General features: G+C 31.0%; 1 protein-coding gene across 2 annotated transcripts in view; it reads right to left on the bottom strand.

The window, feature by feature from the left end:
• LOC149962997 (uncharacterized) overlaps positions 1-11,057 on the bottom strand; it is a 61,554-nt gene extending 50,497 nt beyond the window's left edge. For both annotated transcript variants that reach the window (XM_090180301.1, XM_090180304.1), the window contains exon 1: positions 10,803-11,057. The gene's annotated coding sequence lies outside the window, so the exon portion shown is untranslated. The remainder of the gene's footprint in view (positions 1-10,802) is intronic.
• Positions 11,058-13,790: the final 2,733 nt, after the last annotated feature.

The following is a 13,790-nucleotide window of genomic DNA, read 5'->3' as shown; positions in this document are numbered from 1 at the left end:
ATCTTCCTTGGGACTACTTGACCCACTACGAAAATTTCGTAATGATTTAAGCAACCAATAAAATATATTTTTGAACTAGAAACCTTGTGCTATTTGGTATCAGGTTCAGTGGCACACCACCCGCTGAAAATAAATCATTGCTCAACAACTGGTCTTGTTGTACCATCATCCCTCCATAACGTTTAAGTGACATTTCCATTTCAAAGTACGTTATGTTTCGACCAGCTTGTTTACTTTCATTCTTTGTCAGCTTTTAATTAAAATCGAGCCATATTGTGAATATTGCAAAGGCTGCGAAAGAGTCTTTTCAGTAACATCGCTCATGATCATTCTTCCGTTAAATATAAAAAACAGTTCATTCATAGAATAGTTCCACGTTATATCCGTTACTAATTTTAGTCATTACAAACAAAAAGAAAATGATGTTCTAGAAAGTGTCTTCATTTTCAATTGATGTTTCTGGATTCGATAGAGACCTCTAGCGGCGGTTTTAATCGAAATACGTAGGAAGTGTTGGCTGCTCAAAATAGTATTCAAAATTGAATAATTTCTAAAAATAATATTCAAGTGGTACACAATAGTGAAACATTTGTTCTATATTATAGTAGTTTTTATTTATATTTTTTCAATTTAATATTCAAAGGAAATTAATTCATTCTGAACAGGTCTTTCTCGAGCTAAAAAAACGTCAATTGATCTTTTCAATTTACGTAACGCCACGTAGTGGCCACTGCGTGAAGTTCATAATCTGCTGCAATTTTGTCTGCTAAGCAAAAGGTATGTTAGCAGACGAAAATACACCAGATTATGAGCTTCTGGTGTTCGCCGTTAAGTGGCTCTATATTTTTACCTGAAAGTAACCTTAATTTTGGCTTTTATGCTTTTACCCTTTTTTAAATTTACCCTTATTTCTAGATTTTTTCCCTTTTTTAAATTTACCCTTATTTGTAGATTATTACCCTGGTTTTTAGATTTCTTCCCTTATTCCTATGATTTATTTATTTACTCCTATGATTTAACCCTTTTTCCTATATTTGACTCTTATTTTCATACTTTTATCCTCTTTCAATATTTTCACCCTGATTTGTTATTCTAGGGAAGATTTTACATTAGTATGCCAGTACTTTCCATTTAAGAATAAGATCACAATCTGAATTTAAAAGTACAATCTTTCGATTTAAAAGCATGGCACTCCTATGTTACAAAAAGGAATAATGACACATTAAAATAGCGTCATTGTGTCATTATAAATATCGAAACTGTAGGCATGTCACGTAGGGTTAGTTAATTCGGGAGACGATCCCTCTATTGTCCTTGTAAAATGTTACAATTGATCCGCAGGGTGGATATTCCGAAGGCCTTCCTGTTGCGAAAAGGGTGTGACAGCAGTTTCCGTCACGTTAGCCGCGACCCTGAGACGAATTGCTCATGAGGTATTTCGTGTTGAACGAGTCTGCAGTTTCAAATTATTATCACCTTTTTAAAATCACAGATCTGATGTCAAATACTTAAATATCAACCTATGATTATGTTGAATTTCTCGTTATAAATATATCATGTTTTGAACGTTGTTCAACACTAGCACCTAGGAGCAACAAACACAAGGAGAACGCAGCTAGCCTTTAAACACGCTAACGAAGGTTTGTGTACGAATTTCATTGGACGAGCCTCACGAGCCTTTACGCTGAACGTTTTACGGGCGGGGGGAAGACAATTTCCGAATTTTCCCCTTCCGACGCCAGCAGGCGCTAAAGCGTCTAACCAATGGAAAATGTACGCAAGAAAATCCACGACTTTGGACGGGTTGCGTTCTCCTTGTGTGGGGTGTTGTGTTTGTTGCTCCTAGCTAGCACTATTTCGACGCTTCACTATTATCCATTGCACAACTTGAATCTGTTCAGTTTATAAAACTTTGTATTTTATTATATTCTATTTTAAGACAATTAGGTGTAGATAAAATCACTATTTGCCTCATTAAGTTGGACATTGCTTTTTTAGAAAAATTGCTTCTATCTCAAATTGACTGTATAGAACTTTTAAGCATCATCCAATTCAAAATACCATTAATTAGATAAAATAAGAAATGCTGATCAGAATATTTTTTATATAACATTAGGAATTCTACTCCTTTGAATAGATTAATGAAAAACTGTGACGCCTTTTATTCGGGCATGGATATCTTTTCTAAAACTAATGACAGAAAAATTCAAATTAAAAATTAGTTCTATTGATTATATTTATTGATTTTATTGTTTTTTGCGGGATGCATTTAATTTAAATGTTTTCTGTGATTTTTGTATTCTTTTTACTTTTTATGTGGATAATTTTAATTTAATGACTTGTGCCCTTCTAGGTCGTCTGTACTGTGGAAGGTGCACAATAAACAAAACTATTATTATTATTATTATTATTATTATTATTATTATTATTATTATTATTATTATTATTATTATTATTATTATTATTATTAGACTAAATATAATCTGATTTATATAGTAAGTTTTCGCCTGATAGCATGTGTTTGTACTAAACTTTCGTTTAAGTTTCGGCTCTCTTGAGACTTGGTGGGCTGGCGGAGTGGTTGGAGCTTTCACCTCGCCGCGAAAACAGACGGGTTCGATCCCATCTTGTGTCACTGGGTGAAATCTCGGAATAGCTCATTCTGCTTTGAGTTTGCGTGTTCATCCCCTCTGGGTAAGGGGTTTTTTACCTAGATCTTCGGCAAATAAGTTGGCTCGTTAGGACTAATGCTTCATGCGCTTCCATAGGGCCTTCCACTCTATGAAACATTAAACTCTGCAAATGCCTATTTTCTACTCCCTTTTATCCGTACGTTTCCTTCGAAAATATTGTTATTGAGATTAAGCAGTAGTTGGAAAACGAATACTGATAACTGGTAAGAGAGTAGATGTAGCGTAGATTGTTTATACGTGTAATAGGGGTTTCTCCGTACACGTTTGCTTTTGTACGAACGTAATATTGTTATTTAAGAGTAATTACTTTGACGGGTTAATTTCACCCACTCGTTTTCGTGGGGATAACTTGTAAGAGTGTATATTATTCACACATAAAAGCCCCGTCTGTTATGGGGAGTTTAACCTCTTTATAAATATTTTTTAGTCTCAGTTCTAATTGTTAGCAATTTTTTTACTTTAAATTATAGATGTATTTGGAGCACATATTTATTTTAAGACAAACATTAAATATTAATTTTTGAAAACAAAAAATACGTTTTTCTCAATTCCTTCAGAAACCTTACGTCATTCATTTTATTACTGAATATTATTTTTCCAAAATTTTTGAACTTCGGTAAAAAAATTATGATATGACTCTATCTGATATCATTCATTGCGTGTACTTAAAAAGCTAGCCAATGGGGAATAATTTCCATATCCAAGGGCATATCCTGGAACTTGGGAATACTCTAATTATTAACTTCGTGCGCTAAGCTCTAAAACGGCTTCTTCTTAAAACTTTTAATTACTTGTGTATATATATATATATCTTTTATGTGATGGCTTAGAGCGAATTTAAATCATAATGTTTTCTAGGGCAACCCTTTCATTAAGCAGTTTTAATCACAAAAGTCGCATTAACAAAACGATACAAAACGGATATATTTTTACAAAATCAGCTAAAATGAAACCCAAATTCGTCAAAATTGGTTTTTAATTTTTTTTTATTGCGTAAACTATGGTTAATATCGTATAAAACAATATAATCTCCATTTCTGAACACATACAATAATTTATATTAGGGTTAGCTAAGTTATTTTTTAAATTATTGATTTTAATCAAATTAATTTTAACAAAATTTTAATGATTTAAACCAAGGTAATTTTTAAAAAATATTTAAATAAATAAAGTGAATTTAGAAATATATTATTTATTTAAATCAAGTGAATTTAAAAATATATTATTTATTTAAATCAAGTGAATTAAAATATATATTATTTATTTAAATCAAGTGAATTTAAAAATATTCATGATTTAAATAAAGTTAATTTAAAAATATATTAATGATTTAAATCAAGTTAACTGTTAAAAATATATTAATGATTTAAATCAAGTTAACTGTTAAAAATATATTAATGATTTAAATCAAGTTAACTGTTAAAAATATATTAATGATTTAAATCAAGTTAACTGTTAAAAATTACCATTGATTTAAATCATTTAAGCGTTACTTCTGTAAAAAGTCCAATCCAACAAAATAGAAATTAGATAGAAGACTTAACTAAGATTAATTTAAATTTTATTTTACATTAGCCGATACAAAAAAGTAATAGTAAATTTAGACAAAGGGCCACGAGCTCAAAAGCTCCTGTTTTTAAAAATACAATAAAACTATACTTTTAGTTTGAAAATGTAAACTCTTATTTTAAAAATGCAATAAAAATATACTTTACGTTTGAAAAAAGTTTCTCTTTTTGAAGAATGCAATAAAAATATACTTTACGTTTGAAAAAAGTTTCTCTTTTTGAAAAATGCAATAAAAATATACTTTTAGTTTGAAAAAAGTTTATCTTTTTGAAAAATGCAATAAAATATACTTTTAGTTTGAAAAAAGTTTCTCTTTTTGAAAAATGCAATAAAAATATACTTTTAGTTTGAGAAAAGTTAATCTTTTTGAAAAATGCAATAAAAATATACTTTTAGTTTGAAAAAAGTTTCTCTTTTTGAAAAATGCAATAAAAATAAACTTTTAATTTGAAAAAGTTTATCTTTTTTAAAAATGCAATAAAACTATTCTATTAGTTTGGAAATGTAATATCTTTTTTAAAAATACAATAAAACTATACTTTTAGTTTGGAAATGTAATATCTTTTTTAAAAATACAATAAAACTATACTTTTAGTTTGGAAATGTAATATCTTTTTTAAAAATACAATAAAACTATACTTTTAGTTTGGAAAATGTTACATATTTTTTAAAAATACAATAAAACTATACTTTTAGTTTGAAAAATGTAATATCTTTTTTAAAAATGCAATAAAACTATACTTTTAGTTTGAAAATGTAATATATTTTTTAAAAATGCAATAAAACTATACTTTTAGTTTGAAAAATGTAAACTCTTTTAATAAAATACAATGAAACTGTACTTTTAGTTTGAAAAATTGAATTTAAAAAAAAATACCTTAAAGCCTCTGAACATAGTAAACCATCAATAATATCTTTTAGATTTATAGTACTTAGTTAATTAGTCTTTAAATGGTGAATTGCTTTAGTCCCATTCGACCGAAGGCGGTTTTTGAGGTGTCCCATTCGACCGAATTCCGCCGAAACGTGCGGTTTTTATGTGTCCCATTCGACCGAACGCTGCTATATAAATTGGCTTTTGCTATGTTTTCAATTTAGTTACTGAAGTCGTTTGCAATGGAGCGGATAGCTAATAAAGGAGGGTATTTATACATCATGAGCATGAATTATATTTTTATCTTCACCTAGTCAAGAAAAGTAACTGAACCAAAACTGAAATAGTAAACTTAACCAACTCTAACCTAACCTAACCTAACCTAACCTAACCTAACCTAACCTAACCTAACCTAAACATGGATCTTCGATAGTACATACCTTATAAATAAAATACCAAATCACTCCGCCAATTGGGCTACATTTTAAAATTATTTCGGTCGAATGGGATTTTGGTCGAATGGGAATAAACGGGTGAATTATCTAGAACACAATCGCTTTATAAAATATATTTTACAAACAGTTTTAAACCTGAATATGATTATTTCGCTTTATAAAATATCTTTTATAAACAATTTAAAATGTGAATTTGATTATTTCTCTTTAAATGAACTTATTTTTAATAATAACAAGCAAAATTAATCTGGTTTTGATAATATCCTAGATTAAATTTTCTATAACTCGACTCCGGCGAGTTAGCAAATAGAGAACAACATTTCGATACATTTCAGTGGCAGCTTTAATGTTATATGATACAGAGTATCATTTGTGTTGAGAGAATCGAGTGTACAATTAAAAATGCGACGAGTCGGCTAAAACTTGAAACAAACTAAGTTGATTTTCGAAGCGTAACGCCAGAGCCCCGCAAATTGGGAGAGTAAGAATTAATTGCTGATACAGGCAGTTTCGCGAAAACGTATTGGAACGATGGGTTCGCCGTTGAGAACTGTGCCTTCGAGTTACACCCATTTTTTAATATGCTTGGATACGCCTCGTGAGTAACCTTAATTTTTTATTTTTATTTTCTCTGTTTTGGTGCCTAAAAGTTGACTCGCTTTTTTTTCTCGTTCGCTCCAAACGTTTTCAGTTTTTTTTCTCTACCGTCTCGCCTAACTAAGCTTTCACTAACCGCGTGAAATATTTGAAATATTTCCTAGCTTTCCTCGGCACCCGTTTGACCTTATATCCGTAATATTGAAATATATATGTCACACCCAATTTTTCCATATTAACGAGATTAAGGGCGTTCAATAAAACGCGTATTAGAGAACGCCTAAATTTCGCCACTCGAAATGTTATTTTTAAACTCCTCGCGTTTGTTTAACACTCATCGTGATCTAATTGCGTGATTCGGAACGAATTTTCTATCTAATTCTTTGGGTTTTTCCGTTTGAAGCTGTTATAATAAAATTTTGCGTTTTAGACACCTAAGCGTAGCAGTGGCATTTGAGCAACCATGGCCACCTGCATGAATATAGATTTTTATAGTGAGTTCAATTATTTATCTGTTGGTCAGTACTTTCTTTATCAATAAAATGGTATACTTGTGTCGTGTCTTTGCATTATTATTTGAAGGTAATAACAAAAAAGTTGGACGCGTTTCACGATGAACATCAAGTATTTGGAGGATATTAAGCATTCCAATGCCATGGATCCATACTTAGATTATCTCAAATACTTGGAAGATCTTTGAAAACCAACGGCATGGATAGAAACTATGTTAAGCATGCATAGTCTCTTCGGAGTTCAGAACTATCTTATTCCTGCGCCATGGATAGTAGCCTATATACTCATTTTACTAATTTATCACCTAATCTAATCTAATCCCTTACTGTAGTGTATTGTGACTGTGTATTCTCATCGTGTTGCCGTGAAATATTGACTGATTCCGAGTCTACCGGTCATCTACGAAAACGTTTCCGTTACTTGCAATATTTCCAAAAGATTTTAATTAAAATTTATAAGCTACTTGTACAAAAATACTGAATAAAATGAAGAAAACAACGATAGTTAAAAGTGCACAAGAAATTTTTTTTTAATAATAAAAATTTTCTTGTGCACTTTTAACTATCGTTGTTTTCTTCATTTTATTCAAAAGATTTTAAATCAAAACTCCAGCTTTGGCTATAATTTCACTTAAATTCCTTTAAATAAATTTATATTTCAGTGGGTCGTTCTACATTGTAAAATTTTGTGAACACTAATAAGTCACTGAATAAGATTAGCACTAATTAAATGCTATTTGAGTACAGAATATTTACTGGTATTTGTAACAAAAAATATGAATTTTAAATTGCTTTCTGGAAATTGGAAAAACTGAAGAGCCTAAGTGGAAGATAGCGGTCTCGAAGCTTTGTTTAATTTTATCTTTTCCAGCCCGCAAGCTAAGACCTTTCGCGTGTATTTTTCTTTCTGTCTTTGATTATATTTGAGGGGTGTGGTGGCGCTCGGGGGTTTAATTCGGGCAGAAACGGCTAGTAGGCCTTGGTGAAAGTAGATGTATCATTATTCAAATTTTTCCATCGAATAACTTGTTCGGTCTGAATTTGAAATTATCCCATAGTTTGATTCAGTTTCAACTTCGTGGCATTTTCGCTTCAACTAAAAATTACGAAAAATATTCGAGCTTGTAGTTTTATAATTTAAAATTATAGTGATTATATCGCGTTAATTTACCTATGATTGTACTTTGCTTGTAATTAAGGCAATATTTAATTTCATTTATCAGCCAAATATTTAATATTATGTATCAGCCAAATATTTTTATTTGAATAAGACATATAAATAAATTTATATTGATATTAATAAAATTAATTTTTTGTACTCTTTTCTGTTTAAAATTATTTATTATTTGGTTGTATAACGTATAAAAAACATCAATAAAATTAAGAATAAGCGTATTTATTAATAATATTATTATCATATAAATTTCTTTGAAATATTATTTTTACCTTTCACTATTTTTACCATTTAAAAATATTATTAATTTATCAATAAACGTGAATAATGGTAAAAGATAAAAATCCATAAATTTTAAAAAGGTACAAAAAATATTTCTAAATGATGTTTTCTTATATTTTCAATAAATAAAACCGTAATAATATTAATTTAAACGAAATACTGGCATTTCATTAATAATATTTGTATATTATATATTTATTAAAAATATAAAATATCGTGTTCAAATACCATAAATTTGAGACTCTTTAAACAGCGTGAGACCGGACGTGAAATTTTATTTATATCATCGCGAGCTTTAACGTCTCATTAATGACACAGAAAGTTTTAATTTATCGCGCACTTTCCCGTGTTAACGAAGTTAACTTATTTTTTACTTTCAGTAAAACAAAAACGGGTTGTTCATTCTTTTTTAAGCATATGACCAGAGCAACCGGTTTTTCCAAATAATGTGAAGGTGATCTAAACTGTCACAATCTAGAAAGTATGTCGCTATATTTAGAAATCGAAAATAATTATTACGAATCTAAATGAACTTGTAGGAGGCTTACGTGTTTCAATCTTCTCACATTTAAACGTTTATTTTTTAAATCCTGGAATTATGATAAGTAACAACTAAGCAAGATATTAACCTTAATTTTTTTACATTTATTTCTGACCGGTATTTCAACTTTAAAGAAATATTTGCGTAAGCTGACTTTTTTTCATGATATCGACCAATATTAAAATGATTTTTAATTGCCAGTAGTTTCAAATGTTAGAGGTTGAATTAATAATTTTACGCTAATCGTTCTTGTTTCCAAGGCAATATTAAAATATTTTGTCTTTCAATAAATTTAATTTTTGACTTTTAGAGAACTTATTTTAAAGTTAATCTGCAAAGACAATCCGGACGTCGTTGGTTGGCTTATTCTTAAAATGATTAAATGTTACATTATTGTATTAGCTATACGATAGTTATTTAATTTTTAATTGTATTGTTTCATAGAATAATTTATTAGTAGGTCCTATTCTTATCGAAAGTAGAATAATCGAATTCTTAATTTTCTTAAATTTAATTCTATAATAATAATATAAAGTAATCTTATATTTTTAAATTTTCAGATTCTTTATTCTATAATAATAATATTTAGTAATCCTAACTTTATTCTATAATAATAATAATAATAATATATAGTAATCCTAACTTTATTCTATAATAATAATAATAATAATATATAGTGATCCTAACTTTATTCTATAATAATTATATATAGGGATCCTAACTTTATTCTATAATAATTTTATATATAGTGATCCTAACTTTATTCTATAACAGATTAATCCTACGTTTATAAACTGTCAGAATTTTAATCATTGAGTAATTCTAGATATAAAAGTTTTCTTAAAATAATGGTTTCTCAATAAAATGTTTTAATATTCAGGAAATTTAATCCTTTCATAGTGTAATTGTAGTTTCTTATTTTTCTGGAAATTAAGTATTTGGATCGCCATTTGCCTAATTTCCAAAATAGTTGGTTGGCAATATCTACGCAATCTTTGACGTCCTTCAGAATCTTTTGAAGCTGTTTTGATTTCACGTTAACTCGTTAGATATTTTATACATGATTCGTATTAATCCATTCGACCTGGCGCGAAATAAATTACGCAATCTGGCAACTAAAAGCAAGTGTAACAGCGTATTATCCCATTTACCGGAGAGTTTATTTATATCGCCATGGAAATGAAATAGAACGAATATTTTCGGCGAAACATTCCTGGAAGTTCATCGTATTAAAAGAGCATTTCTTTCCCCGGACGCATCCATTTTTTCTCGATGTTCCGGTGCATTTAATCCAGCACGTTTCTAACTTGGTTTCGGAAGCGACGAAGCGCTCAAACACCTTGCATGATCAATTGACCCTTATTTGCCTCCCAATACATGCTACTACGTTTATTTTTTGGGCTTTCAACGACTCGATAAAGAGTTTCTACTTGTTTTCAAAGATAAATCGCGTATCACGCGAAGAAAGGATACAAATTAAAGAATTTACATTTTATACTAGGACTCGCTTGATCTATTCTATAAGCGGATTTAATTATAAAAAGAGTATTCTACAAATTTTCCAATTAAATCAGTTCGTAAAGAGCGAAATGATAACATTTTAAATAATAATAAATTTTGTAAATAACTAACTAATTAGCTTGGAAATTATCAAAAGAAATAGTAATCTTAAAGCATATTTCGGATTAATATTATACTGTTAAACTATGAAACGAAATCCATTTAGACTATTTTTATCATCTCGTCTTCTATTAAATTAAAGTATTTAAATACAGTTCTTCAATAAGTATTATCAAAAACAAAACTGCAGCAAAAATTATATTTGTGTAACTTAAATATTTCAGCATCAAATTATAATTTAATTTTTAATTATATTACAATTTAAATAAAATTTTTATATTCAATTAGTATAAAAAGGTAATTTTAGTTAATTTCGGTAATTTTTTTAACATTTAGAAATGGTTCGTGGAAGTTATTTAGAATTATCGATTTTTTTCCCCAATAACCGCAAGAATTCGTGGCTTTCTTACCCCAATAAAACCCAACCGGTTCTAATATTGAAAAATATTAGAACGTAAAAAGAAGTAAATTCAAAATCAACTCACCTTCTAAATCCTCGGAGGGGGGGCGGCAGATTAGTCTAGAACTACTTCCAAAAATTTCCTCCTCGGAAAATCCACAAAAAAACGATTTTAGTCCGAAAAGTCAAAAACACTTTAAAAATTCAAGACACTTTTGTGGAAAAACGATCGCGGGTGAATCCTTCTTAGGACGTCTCAATCCTGTATTCTCTATTAACCGCGACTCGAGAACGAACGACGGAATATAGAACAAACTTCAAAGAGCCCGGGCCGGGCCAGATTCCGATATTTGAGCGGGGGCCAGCTATCACAAACGCGTGTTACCTGCTCGAGCGCTTTCACTGGAACTGGCAGCTCGGAGCTGGAAGCCCTCCTAACTTGTCTTCGAAATTTGGGTCACTCGCTGACTAGCTTTCCATGGCCAGAACCGGTCCCTTCGATTTCTAACGTTTCTTCCCCGTATACGCGTGTCGTTCCTAAACATTTTCTAAATGTTCGGATAATGCACTCCCAAACCTAACTGCAAGATTTTCGGGGATTTTTTTCCTGAAAACGAATTTTTGCATTTTTCAATAATTTACGCCTATTTTCAGCCGCTAGGTGTCGTTGTTAAAGTGGTTACGGAGAGAGAAAAAAAAACTCGACACGTCATGGATATATTTAATACGTTAATTGAATGGTGGCTATCCTAAACTAGTTTTGACGCAAGTGAGTATTTTTATAAGAATTCGGTATCGCGATTTTGACCTTCATTTTTTGCCAGGACTTATCTCGTGGTAAATGAAGAGTTTTAAGAGTGGATAGTGTTAATTGTTAACGTCGGCGATTGTGTCTTTGTTTAGGATTAATTTTACGCGATTTTGTGAAATGGAATTCCATTATTTAACTTGCGGGAAAATTCTTCGTTAAAACAGTTAATTTCAGTGTTTCGTCAGTTACTTCACCGACAAGCATTAAATTGAAATATTTGGCATTGTCGTCTGCATTACCATCACGTTTGGGGTAACTAAAGTAATTATAAGCTAAGTATCCATGTAACATGTCAGTCCATAGAGCTTGCACTGGACTTACACTAAAGATGTTAGTTCAGTCCTCGAGTCAGGTTCATCAAAATGTCTTCCATATTCTGAACAGAAATGATCTGTATTCTTCGCTAGAAAACAAGTTCAGTTTAATTAAAATTGATAGGGTAGTCAAGTGACAATAATGGTTTATATGGAACGGAATATTTAACTTTTGTTATATTATGTTCAAAAGCTATCGTTGCACATAAGAACATAATGTAAAACCCCTATGTTTATTATAAAATGAATAAATTTTTTGTAGAACGATGTGAAAGACGTGGTATCAGATGATCTAACAATAAAAAGAAATTAGTTGACACGGGTCTCTCAATATTTCAATTTGTTGTGGCTGTGTTTATTGTTTTAAAAGTAAAAACCAGTCATTTATAGACAATACACTTTTCACTATTCGTCTGTATAAGGGTAGAAGAGATCGTTTGAACTACACTTTCTACTCCTCAACTTTAATCAAACTAAAAGTAAAGACAAGTAATCGGATTTGGTCCAATTTGTAGATGCTCTATTAGTGCGACAGGCAGTGCCGTATTTCCGTCGTGGCCTAGGGGCCCATCCTTGGAAAGGGCCCTCCAGTGACGATAATTACTGTATTCGAAGGCATAAATCTAAAATATTAATCGTAATTTATATTGGAGAAATTCCTAGGTAGAAGAATTGGTTTTAAAATTACCAAACTTTGTGCCTGGCAGTTTACGGACGCAGCCTTAAATCGCAATGTTGCATAATTATCGCGTATTTAGTCGACGATTGTTAAGAGCTTTTATTTAGTAATATAACCGTAGAGCTCAGACTTCTACGTTGAATCGGGGAAATTCAGGCACAGCCTAGTTCCAGGGATGAGAGTAAATGCAGCGCGTGAAAAGGGGGCCCAGACTCCTTATCTGCCTATGAGGCCAGGATCTCTAAGTCCGGCCTAATACTTTAATTTGGAGTAAAAATGCTCAATGTTAATCCAAGAGCAGACGATAAAATATTTCTTGTTTGAAAATGGTTTTACGGCGGCTGTGCTACACCAGCCTGAACTATTCGTAAAAACAGAATTTGGGTAAAATCATGTCAAAGGATTTACGGCCGCCAAGTAGCCGCTTTCTCATAATTCTTGACCGAAACAATTAAGACGTCAATTTCGCGTAAAACAGGGCATGAAATCGGATTTTAAATGAAGAAAGGCGAGTAAACACTTGGTTTTGCAGGTGCTCTCAATTTGGACGTAAGCAAAAATTGAATCCGAGACAGTTTTCTTCACGGGTTTCATTTCGGAATCGGAATTTTCACGAAAAGAAACCGTAGCGGCGCGCTTTCGGTGTTTTTGGCGATGGGCTCTTAACAAGGACGAAACGCCCTTCAACTCGAGTCGCGTCTCGGCGGGAGGCGGCCATTACCAATTTTCCTCCGAGACACCATTTACGCGAATCGAGGGTGATCACTTTCTCATTTAAGGAAATTTCATTTGTTTTTCAGTCGGTACGGGGGTACACAAATTTCTAGTGTATGTTTTTCAGTCTCTCGGGAAAATTTAGATCACGTTTTTAGAATCGATACGGAGGTTAAGCCTGATGATGGCAGCGTAAGACGCAACTCCGAAACTGGTTGAGTCGATTTTTAATTTTTTGTCTTTAAAAATTAAAGATTTTATAGTGCACTTAAATACGTTGTTTTTATTCAATTTTAACTATACTAATGCACTAGTGAGTGGTATATCTATAAGTACGACAAAAGTTACTCATATATCTCTTACGAGAGAATTAACCGTGCTACGCCCTTGAAACGCGTAGCCTTGCCGGTTTTCACTGATTTATTCAAAATACGATTAAAAATAAACAATCAGCCTGAATTTTCGAAACTCCAGTTGCTTATGATAACTGAAAATTTTAATGGCGCGGGATAAAATACGATATTATTATGAGTTTCTAAAACTATTACAGACTAA

This window comes from Leiobunum rupestre, chromosome 1, assembly GCF_980474605.1.
Source record: "Leiobunum rupestre chromosome 1, qqLeiRupe1.1.hap1, whole genome shotgun sequence".
Taxonomy (NCBI): domain Eukaryota; kingdom Metazoa; phylum Arthropoda; class Arachnida; order Opiliones; family Sclerosomatidae; genus Leiobunum; species Leiobunum rupestre.
This window is presented reverse-complemented; position numbering and strand designations above follow the sequence as displayed.